Consider the following 15,519-nt stretch of genomic DNA (forward strand, 5'->3'; position numbering starts at 1 on the left):
TATTGCATTTGGAGTGGATAAGTAATGATATCCTGCTGTATAGCACAGGGAACTATATTTAATCACTTGTGATTGAACATGATGGAGGATAAGGTGAGAAAAAGAATGTGTGTGTGTATGTATGACTGGGTCACTTTTCCTTACAGCAGAAATGGACAGACATTGTAAATCAACTGTAATAAAAAAAATCTTAAAAAAAGACTCAGTCTGGGGTTTAGTAGATCTTTGCCCCAGTCTTACTTAGGTTCAGAGCAGAAAGGCATTTGCTTTTGGTTGGTCATAGCTTCTCCTGGCATTTTTTATTTTACTATAATCTATATTGTCTGAGAGGAGGGACTGAACAGATAATGAACCCCAACACCTACTCCAGGGTGAACTCCACTATCCTTATCATTTTTGCATTCAGCATTCCTTGGTCAGCTTCTGCTTTTGTATAATTTAGTGGAAAAATCAATGTACTAACAGTCAGAATACATGGACATTGACCCAATTCTATGATCAATAATCTTTGAAGTTGGAGGGCATGATTTAGTTCCTCTGGTCTGTTTCCTCAACTGTAATAGGTAAGAAGTTGTACTAAACCAGAAGTTTCTGCACTTGGGCAGGTACCACTGGTTCTCAACAGAGGTATCTAAGCAGATTTTTGCCAAGAGTAGGGAAGATAGGGTGACTTTTCCCTCCAGCCTGAATAGGTCACTGTTTTCTGTACCCACTGAAGTTTCAAATATTTTTTGTTGTTTGATTTATTTTGGGGGGGGAGGTATCAGATTTTCCTGCCAAAAATTAATTAACTGGTTTTGGTGAGGTCATAGGTTCTTTTTATTTCAGAAGTCCTGTGATTCAATGTGACATTTCTATTATTCTGGCCTTTGAGACTTGTAGTATGAAGGTCCCACATGGTGACTACTGATATGTACCATTTATGGGCACAGTAACCGTCTCTCTCATAACATGACATGCTGTCTCTTCCATGATTCTGGAACTAGACTGTGTGGCACTGAGAAGTCTCAGCAGTGAGCTTAAATTAATAAAGGAATAAGGTAACAGAAGGTCCCACATTGAAGGCTTGGAAAAGATTATAATAGCTCCAATGGTGTGGAAATGGTTCTTAACTTTTTTGAAACCATGGAATACCACAGCAGGTGGGTGCTTATAGATTAATAATCACTTTACAGCACTGTCAGGGAGCAGTTATCCATCATCGCAATATGGACTCCATTGTCAGAGAGGATTTTAGGTTTGAATGCAGAATGCACTGAGAATGCAGCACTAAAAGAGTGATCTCTCCCATCCTATGAGAATGTATTTTAGTCTAGCAGATAAATTCTATCATTAGGCATTTTTAGACACTGTCTGTCTGTGTCCTGGCACTAATAGTTTTACCCCCCCCATTACAATGTACTGTAGAACAGTTACTCTTGGTGAGTATTAGAAGACTTGGGGGATCATTAAAAATCAGCAGAAATGCTTCTTCCTACAGGTGGACCACAAAATGAAAAGAGTGTTTCAGTAGTTCTTGCTAGTAAAGGAGAAATAGATAATGATAAATTGGGAAGACAACAGTATTATGAGGGTTTCATTATGAGTGTTATGATGTTTCATTGTATATAGTTTAATGTAGTGTAATTAAGATTCCAGGCTACATTAAAGTATGCCAAATAATTAGAGTTCAAGGGGCAGAAGACATTGCGTAAGTGGTAGAATGGGAATGTCATTAAACACGCAAAACAGTCTTTTTCCAAACCAAAAACAGTAACTCAGCAATGGATATGATCTATGAAATTAATAAAAAATACGATTGATAATTTTTACTTGGAAACATGTTTTATGTTGCAAGGTAATGTGATTTTGTGGTATAAAATACAAGCACACACAAAAAAAGAAGAAATAACACTAGTCCTGCTTTACAATCCTTTCCCAAATGGGAATTATTTTACAACTTACTTTACAGGGTTGTAGATAATAGTGTAGAGCAATGGTTTTCAAAGTTTAGTGGGCATCAGAATCACCTGGAGGACTTGTTAAAGCACAAATTGGGGACACTCCAGTATTTTTGATTCAGTAGGTTTGTGTTGGGATCCTGTTTCTAATAGGTTCCAGCAGATGCCAGAACAACTGGTCTGCTCATCAGTCATGTGAGTTGCAAGGCTAGAGTGCAGGGTTGCAGATTCCTAAAGGTAGTCAGTTGGACCTCCTGCCTCATTATAGCCTCCCAAGGATTCTATAACATAGATTTATACCAATTAATTGAATAGATTTGTATTATTTACTGTAACAGATTGGGTGATAGCAAAGCAACAAGCCATCGCTGGAGCTGTTTGTTCCCCTTTTAATCACCAAGGATGGAAAATCTAGTTATGCGACCATGGGAACCAGGAACAATACTCACAGGCCTAGAGAATTTCTCCCTGGCTCATTTTCTTTCAGTACCATGCTTTACTCATCAGAGAGATAGAGTATTATCACCAATCTGTGAGTCTTATATCTGTTAATTATTGACTAGAGGAAGGCTTTATGGCAAATGGTGGGTTTCAGCTTTAATAAATAATGGGGTTGATTCTGCCCAATGACAGATGTGTGTAATTCTCATTAAAGTCAGTGGCAGTTACACAAGAGCATCAAAGCAAAACTGTGTCTTTTACAGAATGTTCTGATTTGGTAAATTATTCACTATCTCTCTAACAGTAGAGACATATGCTATTGTTCTCTGTGGGGAACAAGAAAAACTCTTTTACGCAGGATGTAGTTTCACATTTCAGACTTGGAATGTGCAACTGAGAAATAGCATAAAATAATTTCACCCAGAAACCTTTAAATAGAAAGGAATTAATAACTGTATTGAAGGTGCTTTGATATCATGCTATGGACTGGGAGTGGTAGTGGGTAACTGAATGGAGACCTGCTTATCTGTGGATTTTCCAAATATCAGGTGAGTCCAGTAGTCTTTGCTAAACTGTGGCCATAATCCATAGCATCACCGCCAGTCATGAATAAATCTGAAGGGAACCCTATCATTGTATAATGCAGATGCAGTTGGAGAAGCTAGTGAGTGTTAAATATTTAGTAGCCAGTTAGGAGACTGTTAAACTGAGCTCTGGTCCTTGTTTTATCATCAAGACACTCTGTACCTAGAAGTACTTCAGTTACTATACCGATAAAATGTAAAAAATACTGTCTGCCCAGTCTGTCGCTGAGATGCCGTGATCAGCAATAATGGAAAACATGTTGAAATGATAAAAAGAGCTACATTAATTAGAAGAATAAACATTAGTGGAAACAGTCAAATACCCACTCTAGTGGCCCTTAAACAATTACAGAAACCTTCACTCTCTGATTACCAGGCTAGTCAGGATATGAATCTTTTTTAAGATATTCATTCTTTTGGAGTCTGAGAAGATCTCTAATATTACATATTTAATCATCAAAGATGATGGCGAAGTTTTGATTGCATGCGCTTATGACCAACTGTCCCCATCTTAACCAAACATTTATTTAATTCTTGATCAGTGAAGTATCTTCCTAGGTTTGAGAATGGGGCGGGAAGGGGGGGGGTCTCAAAGGAAAGGAAAAAAAGACAATTTTGTGATTCTTATTTGTTGCCTTTTTCTACTACCATTCTCACTTTTCTCAGAATTAGTTCTCATTTCTTGAGACTCTTCTTTGGTTAACTACCATTTTTCAGATGATCCAGTACTCTGTAATTCTAATAATCTGTAGGTCCTCACAGAAAATGTAATCAGGAGTTGCCAATTAACTATAGTTTAAAAAGAAACTTCAGGTTTGCATGAAGCAGTGGTCATTGAGAAGGGGGAAACAAAGTCAATGTTTTTTTTTTTTTTTTTCTTCCAATATTAACAGGCTTTTGTAAATCCATTAGAATACTGTCTGAGGAGGAACACATGTTGGGGAAATATTCAATGTGTTCAATACTGGCATTTTTTGTAGGGTAATCTATAGGGAGAAGGGAGAGAGAAAAATGCATACCCAAAACTAGATGTGCCTGATGCTTCATTGCTTCTGTAGAAATCTTCATGTGGAAAGGCATTGCACTGCCACTAACTGCTGCTTAATCTGTGGGATCCTACAAGCTTATTCTGAACATCGTAAAAGGCTCATCCTGTAGATATTGAGATTTGATGATTTGAATGCAAAATTTCAAGAGACAGTGAAACCACCTGCCACATAACTGCTGTTTCTAGGTAGGAGGTGTGTATAGACTGCTGCTTCAAAACAGGAGGCTTGGGGTAAAAGAAGTTCATTGTGCTCCCTGCACACCCCAAATAGGGGAAGAATATCTTCGGGATGTTTGGTATTAGAGATTTGGTTCACTTTTGAGCAAATTTGGAAAAGAATAATTTGTGACATAACTTTGAAAAGCCATTGCCTCCTTCTTCTCCCTTCTCCCAGACCTTGTCCTCTTTCTCTCCCACACCCCTACTCGTCTCCTTTTTACTCTTTCTCTCCCTCCTCCCCCTCCCCAACCCTCCTCTTCTTCCACTCCTCCCACTCCTCCTCCTCATTGTTGTTCTTTTTCTTCTCCTTCTTCTCCTCCTTTTTCTTCTTCATCACCTTTTTTTTTTTTTTTTGAGCTATGGGTATTGTGATATAATGATTAAAGCTTCCTGATAGGCACTGACAATGCCCCACCCCCACCCCATGGGCTCTGCTAATCCTGTTGCAGTATTTCTTGAACGTTAATGTACTCATGACAATGTACTCATGACTCCTTGGTTAAAATGCTAACTAATTAAGTAATTCTGAGATAGGGAATTCCCATTCACACAAGCTCCCAGATGATGCTGGTACTGTTGGTCCGAGGAAGGCTCTGTGACTTGAGGGAAAGTCTGGAAGTTTAGATTCCTACTAACTTTTTGGCTAAATCTGGATAGCTCAAACAGTTGAAAGATTCGTATTCTGATCTCATATAATTTTCTATAATTATTCTTACAACTTATGTCACCTTTGAATGAATAAGTGAGGTTTTAATGGTAAATGTATCAGAGAGGTTGACGAAGGAAAAATAAAACTTAAACACATGAAGGAAGATAGAAATGAATCTTATATGTGAGACCTCAAAAATGTAAGAAGTCAGTTGAATTGGATTTCGTTGAATTGGAATTTTGGTTGAATTGGAAGGATCGATTTTCAATAGCCTATGTCTTAGGAGGAAAGCAGTAATCCTGGCCTGAGTCTACTCACTGCGGGCAGGAGATCTTTGCCTTTTTAGCTGTTTTATTCACAATGGATATTTTTGTTAATAGGTCCAACATTATTTCAAATGCAAAGAACCCTTTCCTCCTCTCCATATAAACAACAGGGTCACCTGTCACCCTTCTAGACCAGACAAAAATAAGATAGAAGCTTCACCCTGGAGCAAAATCTCTTTGATCTTAATTTCCTGGGTTGACAAGTCTGAGACCTGACACTGCTTATCATCTTGGTGTGACCTTGCCTGGCCCATTCTCTCTAACTCTATATATTGCTTCTACAGTCATTGTGAGGTATGGATGTTCTTTTTTTTACAAAAATTTATTGTGAGCACCATAAACATTTTGACACAATTGTCTTCTTTTGTAAGTTTTCTGTAAATATAACTTAAAGGAGATATAAATCAAAATGATGGCAGCTCTTCTACAGTTTTGGATGCTCCCAGGAGTACTGTTGGCCTCTTTAATTGCTTACTAAGGTAAAAATATCATTGTTAGTAAAGCATAAATCATGGCAATTTTGCCCCACTACAGGCTAACAGCAGCACAAGATGTGGTAATTAAGATATACTAATAGATCTGGCAGTTCCTATAACAAGAGCTTTTAACAAGGTAAAAAAAAAAAAATGCTACAGCGAAACAACAAAGAATGTTTCAAATTTTCTTCATAGAAAAGAGATCACCTGCTTGAAAACAGTAGCCACTCAACGGTAAGAGACTCCTTTTCCCCCTTCTTTTTCTCTTTTTTGTTTCCCTCACATGGTAGCTTATTAGTACAGCTCAGGGTTGAGAGTAGCTTCATACATTGCGAAAACCAGATTGTCTTCAGTTTGGAACCTAATTCCTTTGCTTTAATGATCTGAAAACGGATGCCAACGGAAGAAAAATAGCAGGGCTGAGCTATCCTGCTCTGGTTCGGAGCAGAGCTGGGGCCAAAAACCAGGTACCTGCTTCTAGGTAAGGTACTCTTTATATCTAGTTAGCATAACCATTTGTCAAAAATTTTCAAATCATAAGCATTATTTTTTATTAATCCCTCCCCCCTTTTCTGTGATGTCTAGCTTATCTCTTTGTAACACTTACTGGAGTTGAGCATCACTGAGAATATTTGGTTTTCATTCCAGGAAAATACTTGACTTTAGGTGCTGGGGACAAAAGGGACATCACGCTCTCTTTTGAAAGACAGAGATGATGTCCCCAAATTAGTACTAAGCTTTCCTCAAGGTGTCAAAAGTAAAAATAGGGCTTTGTATTAAAATGTGGAGTTGTGTCTTTGAGCCCTTGATGTTTAGGAGCTGTATGCAGCAAAAGAAATCAGTTTCCCCCTTGATGCAGATTTAAATTCAATTAGTATTAATTAGAATTATAGGAGTTCCCGTCGTGGCGCAGTGGTAAACGAATCCGACTAGGAACCATGAGGTTGCGGGTTCGGTCCCTGCCCTTGCTCAGTGGGTTAAGGATCCGGCGTTGCCGTGAGCTGTGGTGTAGGTTGCAGACGCGGCTCGGATCCCGCGTTGCTGTGGCTCTGGCGTAGGCCGGTGGCTACAGCTCCGATTGGACCCCTAGCCTGGGAACCTCCATATGCCACGGGAGCAGCCCAAGAAATAGCAACAACAACAAAAGACAAAAGACCGAAAAAAAAAAAAAAAAAGAATTATACACACACAGTTGGGAGCCACACTGCAGAGGCAAGCGACTTCATTTTTACTTATCAAATCTCCAGTCTTACATGGAAACTTTCATCAAAGATTCTCAGATTTTTTTCAGGCTATTAATTTTCCTCTATTTTACTGATTTCTTGTCCCCTTTTATTTTTATCCCACCTTATTTATTCATTAGTTGGAGCACCTCTTCCACATGTTAATACTTTGTGCTAGGTAATGAGGATATAGAAGATGATCATGCCCCACTTTTAGTATTTGGTATTTATTGTGTGGTGGAGAAGGAATACACAAGTCAAGTATGTAAGCAATATGTATATAATTGCAAATTGTGGTGTGATCCATGGAAAGACATGTAAGAGCTGCAGAACAGGCTTAGCTACTTTATTGGGTGATTTGGGGACAATATGTAAGCTAGGGAAAGAGTATTTCAGCTAAAGAGAAAAATATGTAAAAGGAGGATGAGTTGAAGGCAAGGTCAGCGTGTTGGGGAAACAAAAGGATGTAAATTGTGCAAGTTGAGCACAGAAGATGAAGGACCCATAGGCAGAGAATGAGGTGAAGAATTGGGCAGGGAGCAGATCACATAGGCCAGGACATTGAACTAGAATTTTTGTGTAATTAAACTGTAAAGTTGTTAAAGACTTTAAGTAGAGGAAGCGTTGTGATCATTTCACTTTAAATAAATTTCTCTCCTGCAGTATTTTTTATGGGACTCTATGTACGTGATCACATGGCTGAACATTGTGCATGCTCATCACACTATTGCTGATGTCCTGATTTTGATATTTACTATAGATATGCAAGATATAACCATTAGGGGAAATTGGGTGAAGTGTATACAGGAACCTCTCTGTGCTGTCTTTGCAGTTTCCTATAAACCTACAATTATTTCAAAATAAAAAGTATAAACTTTTAAAAATTTTTAATTTTTAAAAAAATTTTTTTATATAATGATTATTTTTTTCCATTATAGCTGGTTTACAGTGTTCTGTCAATTTTCTACTGTACAGCATTGTGACACAGTTATACATATGTATATACATTCTTTTTTCTCACATTATCATGCTCCATCATAAATGACAAGATATAGTTCCCAGTGCTACACAGCAGGATCTCATTGCTCATCCATTCCAAAGGCAATAGTCTGCATCCATTAACCCCAGGTTTCCAATCCATCTTGTTCCCTCCCCTTCCCCCGTTGGCAACCACAAGTCTCTTCCCCAAGTCCATGATTTTCTTTCCTGTGGTTCATTTCTGCCTTATATTAGATTCCAGATATAAGTGATATCATATGGTATTTGTCTTTCTCTTTCTGATGTTGTTCACTTAGTTTGAGAGTCTCTAGTTCCACCCATGTTGCTGCAAATGTCATTATTTTTCTTTTTTTATGGCTGAGTAGTATTCCATTGTGTGTGTGTGTGTGTGTGTGTGTGTGTGTGTGTGTGTGTGTGTGTGTGAGAGTGTGTGTGTACACCACATCTTCTTAATCTAATCATCTGTCAATGGACATTTAGGTCGTTTCCATGTCTTGGCTATTGTGAATAGTGCTTCAATTAACATGCGGATGCATGTGTCTTTTTCAAGGAAAGTTTTGTCCGGATGTATGCCCAAGAGTGGGATTGCTGGGTCATGTGTTAGTTCTGTGTATAGCTTTCTAAGGTACCTAAAATTTTTTCTCCATGTACTTGCAGTGGACAGAGTGTCATGAGCTCAAGCAGAGACCAGTGGAAAGGCCATTTCAATAGTGCTGCTGAGAGAGGTGGAATATTGGGGAATAGGAAAAAGAGAAACTCACTACTCAGGATTTTTATTTCAGTAGCTATCTGGGTTTGAATCATTGATGCATTTTAATTTGAAATGTCTCAGGAAGAACAGGTTAGTAGTGGAGGATGGGATGTTTGGGGTATCTCTGAGATATTTATTTTTGGCCATGCCTGTGGCATTTAGAAATTCCTGGGCCATGGACTGAACCCATACCACAGCAGTGACAACACTGGATCCTTAGCCTGCTTAAGCCATCAGGGAACTCCTCTCTGAGATATTTAAATGACCATACTTATCTGGAACTTGGAGGTGTAGTCTGGGAGGTGACATAAATTTGACAGTAGACAGAATGTGTTGGGAGCCAAAAGAAGGGTGTCTCAGACCATGCCCTGGGGAAAACCAGCATTTAGAAGTCAAAAAAAGGAGCAGCAGCCACTTGCATAGGATGAAATTCAAAGGAAGACAGTATTTCACAAATGAAGGTGTGAAAGTTTGAGTGGGAAATAAGTATTCATTTGATTTGGCAATACAGAATCTTGATTATCTTTAGCAGAGAATCCTGAGGTAGTGGAGCTGCTGAGAATTTGGGAAAATATATTAAGTAAACATTTCCTAAGAAGGAAACAGAAATGTATCCATAGCAAGAGGTAGATGCAGAATCAACATAGTTGTTTTACGAAAATTGGAGCATTTATATAAATATTGATGGGAATGGTCAGCGGGTGAGTGAGAGATGGATGACACAGGAGAGAGAAGGACATTCCCCTAGTCTTTGGGGTAAAATATGAATCCAGGCTGTATATTAAAAGAATGATCTTAGAAGCAGGAATATTTTTTTGTTTGTTTGTAGGAAGATGGAGACTTTCAAGATGCATGATTTCTTTCATCTCACTCAAGTGTGAGAGGAGTTATGAGAGAAACAGAAAGGTGGCAAATCAGAGGGGAGGTGGGGATATAATACTTTATCATAATGACTGAGAAGCTGAAGCTGCCACCACACAATAGTGTTGCCAGGCAGTATATGATTTTCTATAGACATGTTCAGCTGCTCAAGTGAGATACATGGAAGGCACATGACAGGGTGCATACACCCAGGATTGAGCTTTTGCCAGACATGTACTTCTGTTAAAGAAGATAGGAGCAAGTAAACAGTAGCATTTGCAAAATAATGATGATATTACCCAGTCAATCCTAACCATGACCCTAGACAGCCAGGGTTCAGTTATGGCCACAAAGTGGAGAGACATGTTGGAAAAAATTTGGTGAGACGGGTTCCTTTGTTGATCACATAGTAGCAATTCTAGATCACTCAGAATAAAGGTTTGAATGAAAAAGAAAGAAACAGATGATCAAGGAATTTTGATTTCTGGCTATGGAGTTTATAAAAACAGCCATCCTGCAGGTTTTTGTTTTTTGTTTTTGTTTGTCATGATTTGTGTTTCCAGTACTCTAGTGTTTCCTCTGAGCTCATGTAAGTGTAAGATGCTAGACTTAAAATGGGAAAGGAAGAGTCCTTTTGGAATTGCCGTCACTCCCTGCCTGAAAATGTTATCCATCTTCCTCTAAGAAACCATCAGGATCTTTATATCAGCCTTCTTTTTTTTAAATGGAGAATAATAATAAAAAAAGCATAAGAAAACTTTAAACCCACCAATTAACAGGAAGTTGCATTTTATTGTTTAGAATAAGTTTATATTCCTGGAGTCTCTCAAAAAATCTGAAATTTCCGATATAATTATGGTAATGCCCATTAATTTTGTTGATACTTGCATAGCATATCTTTTTCTACTCTTAAAATGTCTAGATCTCTATGTTTTTAAGATTTAAACAGGCTGATAATCTCAATTGTTTAATCAGAATATTTAGTCCATGGGAACTTGATTATCAACATACTTGGGTTTATAGCTATTATTTTTTCATTGTTGTTGCTCCTAGTGATTTCAGTATTCCTGTTTCTGTCCTGTCATGCCTTTGTAAAAAAATCATTTTATAACTATTCCATTTTTTACTCTAATTACTTGTTAGTTATACATTAATTTACTATTTTGTTTAGTGGATACCCTAGAGATATCAACCTGGTGCCTTTGATTTACTACAATCAAATTCACATTATTCCTATTACTAATGATAGCATCTTTGCATAATTTACATGTATTAACCTGTCCTCTGTTTTTGTTGTTATGATTTATTTTTTCTCCCTTTAGGGTTGCACTCAAGGCATATGGAGGTTCCCAGACTAGAGGGGTTGAATTGGAGCCGTAGCTGCTGACCTATACTATAGCCATAGCGACACCAGTTCCTAGACACATCTGCAACCTGCACCACAGATCACGGCAATGCCATGTCTTAACCCACTAAGCGTGGCTGAGGATAGAACCTGCATCTTCATGGATACTAGTCAGATTAGTTTCCACTGAGCCATGATGGGAACTCATGGTATCATGAATTTTAATTCTAAATATATATTTAAAGCTCATAAGACATTAATTCCCATAGAGATAGAGTTACGCCCACACTACCCTTTCTATTTCCCTGTGGCATTTTCTTGTTTCTTTCTGGTTAGATAACTCCCTGTGGAATTTTCTTTGATGGAATTTTGCTAGTGATAAATTCAGTTTTTATTTTTCTGAAAAATGTGCATATTTTATCATTATTTTGAAAGATATTTTTGTAGGGTATAGGATTTTAGATTAGCAGTTTTTTTTTCTTTCATCATTTCTGTTGAGAAGTAGGTTTTAAGTTTATTTTTCCTCATTTCAGAGAAATGCCCATTGTCTTTTTGCTTAATATGTTTTACTTGAGTTTGGCTTGTGACAATTTGATTATGATGTGGCTAATTTTGTGGTGTGCGTCTGTGTGTGTGTGTGTGTGTGTGTGTGTGAGTGTGTGTGTGTTTTGGTGCTGTCTTGCTTGAAGTTAATTAGGAGTCTCCAATCTGAGAGTCAATGTCTTTAATCAGTTTACTAATTCCATAGTCATGTCTTCAAATACTGCTTTTGCCCCATTTTCTCTCTCTTAATAGTATTCCAGTTATCTGTATGTTATATATGTATTCTGTATCCACCGTCTATTCACTTTTTTCATATTTTCACTTAAAAAACAAATTGCTGAGGTTTTCTGTGGACTTCCTGCATTTTATTCAGCTTGTTTTATGCAGTGTATAACTGGCTCATGATCTCATTTATTATATTATTAATATTAGTTATTGTGTTTTATAGTACCAGCATTTTCATTGGATTCTTTTAATAAATTCCAGCTCTCTAAAGAAATTATTCATTCTCTACATCTTTCTCCAACTTGTTCTTTATTTTCATGAAATTTTAACTAAAATACTTGGCTCACTGTGGGTCTCCACACATTGTCATCTTTTTTCAATATTTTTTTTAACTTTTTTTTTTAGGGCTGTAGGCACGGCATATGGAAGTTCCCAGGCTAGGGTTTGAATCAGAGCTATAGCTACTAGCCTACACCACACCACAGCAAAACCAGATCCAAGCCATGTCCGCAACCTATATCACAGCTCACAGCAAAACTAAATCCTTAACCCACTAAGCAGGACCAGGGACTGAACCCACACTCTCATGGATACTAGTCAGATTCATTTTCTCTGTACCACAGCAGGAACTCCCATTGTCATTTTTTTTTAATATTAGTTGCATTGTCCTGTATCTGGTCATGTCTAGTAAGTTTTGATTCAATGCTAAATTCTGTGTATTAAAAATTTTAGTTTATTCAGCTTCTGTTATCTTGCTGTCCATAGGTTAACTCTTTGCTAAAAAGGTACAGTGAGGGGCTGATTAATTTAACCAAATATGGGACTGAACTGAGTAAAGATTTGTTTGCAGTTTCTCCCACTCATTTTTGTTCCTAGGATATAGTCCTCCAGTGCTTTTAACAAAGAGCTTGGTGTAATCACTTGAGCCCCTCCTCCATGGGTCTCACACTCCAATCTTCTCAGCAGGCAAGGACTCTCAGAAAAATCCATTTTGCTTCTTATGGACTCATAATTAGCTTGTTGTTCTTCTATAGAACTTCAAAATATGGAACATGTCTTGAGAAAACTGACATTGTTTAGATTTCCTTATCCTCTTCTTAGTAGGAATGTAAATGTTCAGGTCCTGATTTTTGTCTCTGCAAGACCGTAAAAAAATTCCCCTGGTTTCTCTTTCCTCACATATCGGCTTTGACCCAGTCAAGGCTTGGATTCTTAGGTTCTTTTCAGACACCAAGAATTGACAAATGCTGTAACAATAAAGTTTCTGTAGAATATCAACTCACTTTTATGAAATCTTTCTCTGAAATTTTGACCCCTTTATTTTTCATCACTTTGGCAAAATCTGATACCTTTAAACAGATTTTTTTTTTCTCAGCTTTACCAGTTTATCTTTGCAGGAACTATAGTTTACCACAGGCTACTCCATCTTACCTAGAGGGGCAGACATTTCAAAGCAATTCCATTTAACAAAATTAGCCATCCCAAGAGATTTTGTCCTTCAACTGAATGGGCTTGAAACATTTTGAAGGGTTTGATGCTAATTTTCTTAGCAATCTGGAGTTTTATGATCCATTTTTTTCTGAGACAATATTGCTAGCAGCTAATAACAATAGTTTCTGTACCAGGGAATTCCAGTACTGGTGGAGTGGCTTTTCATATGTGCAACCTTGACCAAACTACTAGCTGTTTCTACATCTCACTTTTACTATCTGTAAAATGTAGAAAACTGTGTCCTATGTTTGGGTAAATGAGAGGAAAATATATTTATTGATTACTTATGCCATATATATTATATATCATATATATATATATACATATATATGTATGTATACAAAATGGTATATACATATCATTTTAATATGTCATGTACCATAGTACATACTAATATATTAAGGATTCAGTAAAGGGTAACAATATTGTTATTCATCTTGATTATAACCCAGCCTCTATTTTCACTTCAAGTGAAATATCCAATCACCTTGGTCTTGTTCCCCATTCTTAACCTTTCTAATTACAAAATATAGATTATGCAGATATAGGCCAAAGATTATTGTTTAACTTATGATGCTAATATAGATTGTGTTGAATTTAGTGATCAAAAGTGTGTAAATGACCAAAAAAAAAACACAAATAAAGCTGGACCACATATAACTTTGATACTCAGACCAGTGTAGAAACATGCAGTATATTTTCCCATTGATTTTCCAAAATAGTATAGCTGGTTTTATATGTGGGCTAATAGGCACTATCAGTGAAAATATCAAAAGTGATTAGGGCTAAATCCTTAAAATGCCAGGTTTTACTTTTCTGTTCCAATGACATCTTGGGCTCCTGCCCGAGGAGTTGACACCTGACACTTGCACATGTGTGGTTCACAGGCTGGGGCGCCTATAGCTTGGGTCCCAGCGACTCCCGGGGTGGTATTTGCACTTCATTTCCCTGGCCCTGTGTATCTGATTTGATGACATCTGTTAAGGAGACAGTGAAGAGAAGACATGCATGTGAAATCTCAGTGAATACAGGCTGCATTTCAATGAGCTGAGGCTGCTGTTACTTTACCATTTATTTTGTGGCCTTTGGGGCTTTGACAGGCAATACCCAATCTGTTTCTCATCAGTTTAAATCTCAATATTTACTTTTAAATGTTTTACTCTAAAAGCTTTAAAAAGAGAGGATTATAGCTTATTCGTGTCCTAAAAATTTGCCTGTTTCACATTGTCCCCAAAGAGATTTGGGCATCACATATAAAGAGAACAAGAGCCATTTGATATCATATAATCAAAAATTAATTATCAAGAAGAGCACTATTAAAATTAAAAAAAATGAACTTAACATAAGCAACAAATGCTCAGTTTTGACATTTTTTTTTCTTCTAAGAGTGGCTTTCAATTATCACCACACAAAACAGTGATTCCCTTTCTGTTTCTGTCCTACACATCCCCTAGTTAAGAACTGATTTTTAGGAGTTGCCTGGTGGCTTATTAGTTAAGGATTAGACATAGTCACTGCTGAGGTTCAGTCCCCAGCCTCGGAGTTTCCACATGCCATGTGCACAGCCAAAAAAGTAGACAATTGATTTATAAATTTTAGGATGAATCCCAAGATAACACTTATTACCAATCAAGCAGTTCATCTTCCTAGATGTTCCACTAAATGAAAACTGGGATCTTAGATAAGATGGACCTTGAATCTTCCTAATCAAGTGATGGTCCATGTACAGCAGGAACATTGCCTAAAGCTTGTGAGAAATGCAGACATTCAAGCCCCATACCAGATGCACTATTTCATAGTCTATAGTTTAACAAGATCCCAGGTGGTCCGTATGCACAATATAGTTAAAGCACCAATACAGACCAAAGGCTGACATTTTTTTCCCCATAAAGGACAAGACAGTAAATATTTTAGTTTTCTCAGGCCAGTCTCTGTCACAGCTACTCAATTCTGCTGTTAGAGCATATGAAAGAATGAGTGTGGTTGTGCCCCCAATAAAACTTTATTTGTGGACATTGAATTTGAATTTCACATAATTTTAACATGCTGCAAAATGTTATTTTCCTTTTGATTTTTTCCAAACATTCTTAGCTCACAGACCATACAGGAAGCGGTGGTAGGCTGGAGGCATACGGAGTTGGATCCTTAAGCCACTGTGCTGGGCTAGGATTGAACCCTCATCCCAGTGTTTCAGAAACACTGCTGATTCCATTGAGCCACAGCGGGAACTCCTAGGATCGGTTTTTGGTAAGGGTACCCTTCCTGGCTTGCAGGCAGCCTCCTTCTCATTGTGTTCTCACTTGAGGGAGAGAGAGAAAGCCCTCTCCTTACTAATATTCTTATAAGTAAGCATTTTATATTGGATTAGGGTCCTGCCCTGAAGACTTCATTTAGCTAC

At 37.5% G+C, this 15,519-nt stretch overlaps 1 protein-coding gene and 1 long non-coding RNA gene across 5 annotated transcripts in view; both read left to right on the forward strand.

Moving 5' to 3' along the window:
- The window catches only part of DCC (DCC netrin 1 receptor), a 1,237,100-nt gene that overhangs the window by 156,635 nt on the left and 1,064,946 nt on the right, over window positions 1-15,519 (forward strand). The gene's annotated exons all lie outside the window — the stretch shown is intronic.
- Window positions 3,551-15,519, forward strand: part of LOC146406295 (uncharacterized) — a 46,758-nt gene continuing 34,789 nt past the window's right edge. Inside the window, exon 1 of the long non-coding RNA XR_014809004.1 lies at window positions 3,551-6,695. This is a non-coding gene — a long non-coding RNA (uncharacterized LOC146406295). The remainder of the gene's footprint in view (window positions 6,696-15,519) is intronic.

This window comes from Sus scrofa, chromosome 1 (assembly GCF_054392235.1).
Source record: "Sus scrofa isolate SSC_HxYL_T2T_F1_AM1 chromosome 1, Sscrofa_HxYL_maternal_Yorkshire_Landrace_v2.0, whole genome shotgun sequence".
NCBI classification, from domain to species: Eukaryota; Metazoa; Chordata; class Mammalia; order Artiodactyla; family Suidae; genus Sus; species Sus scrofa.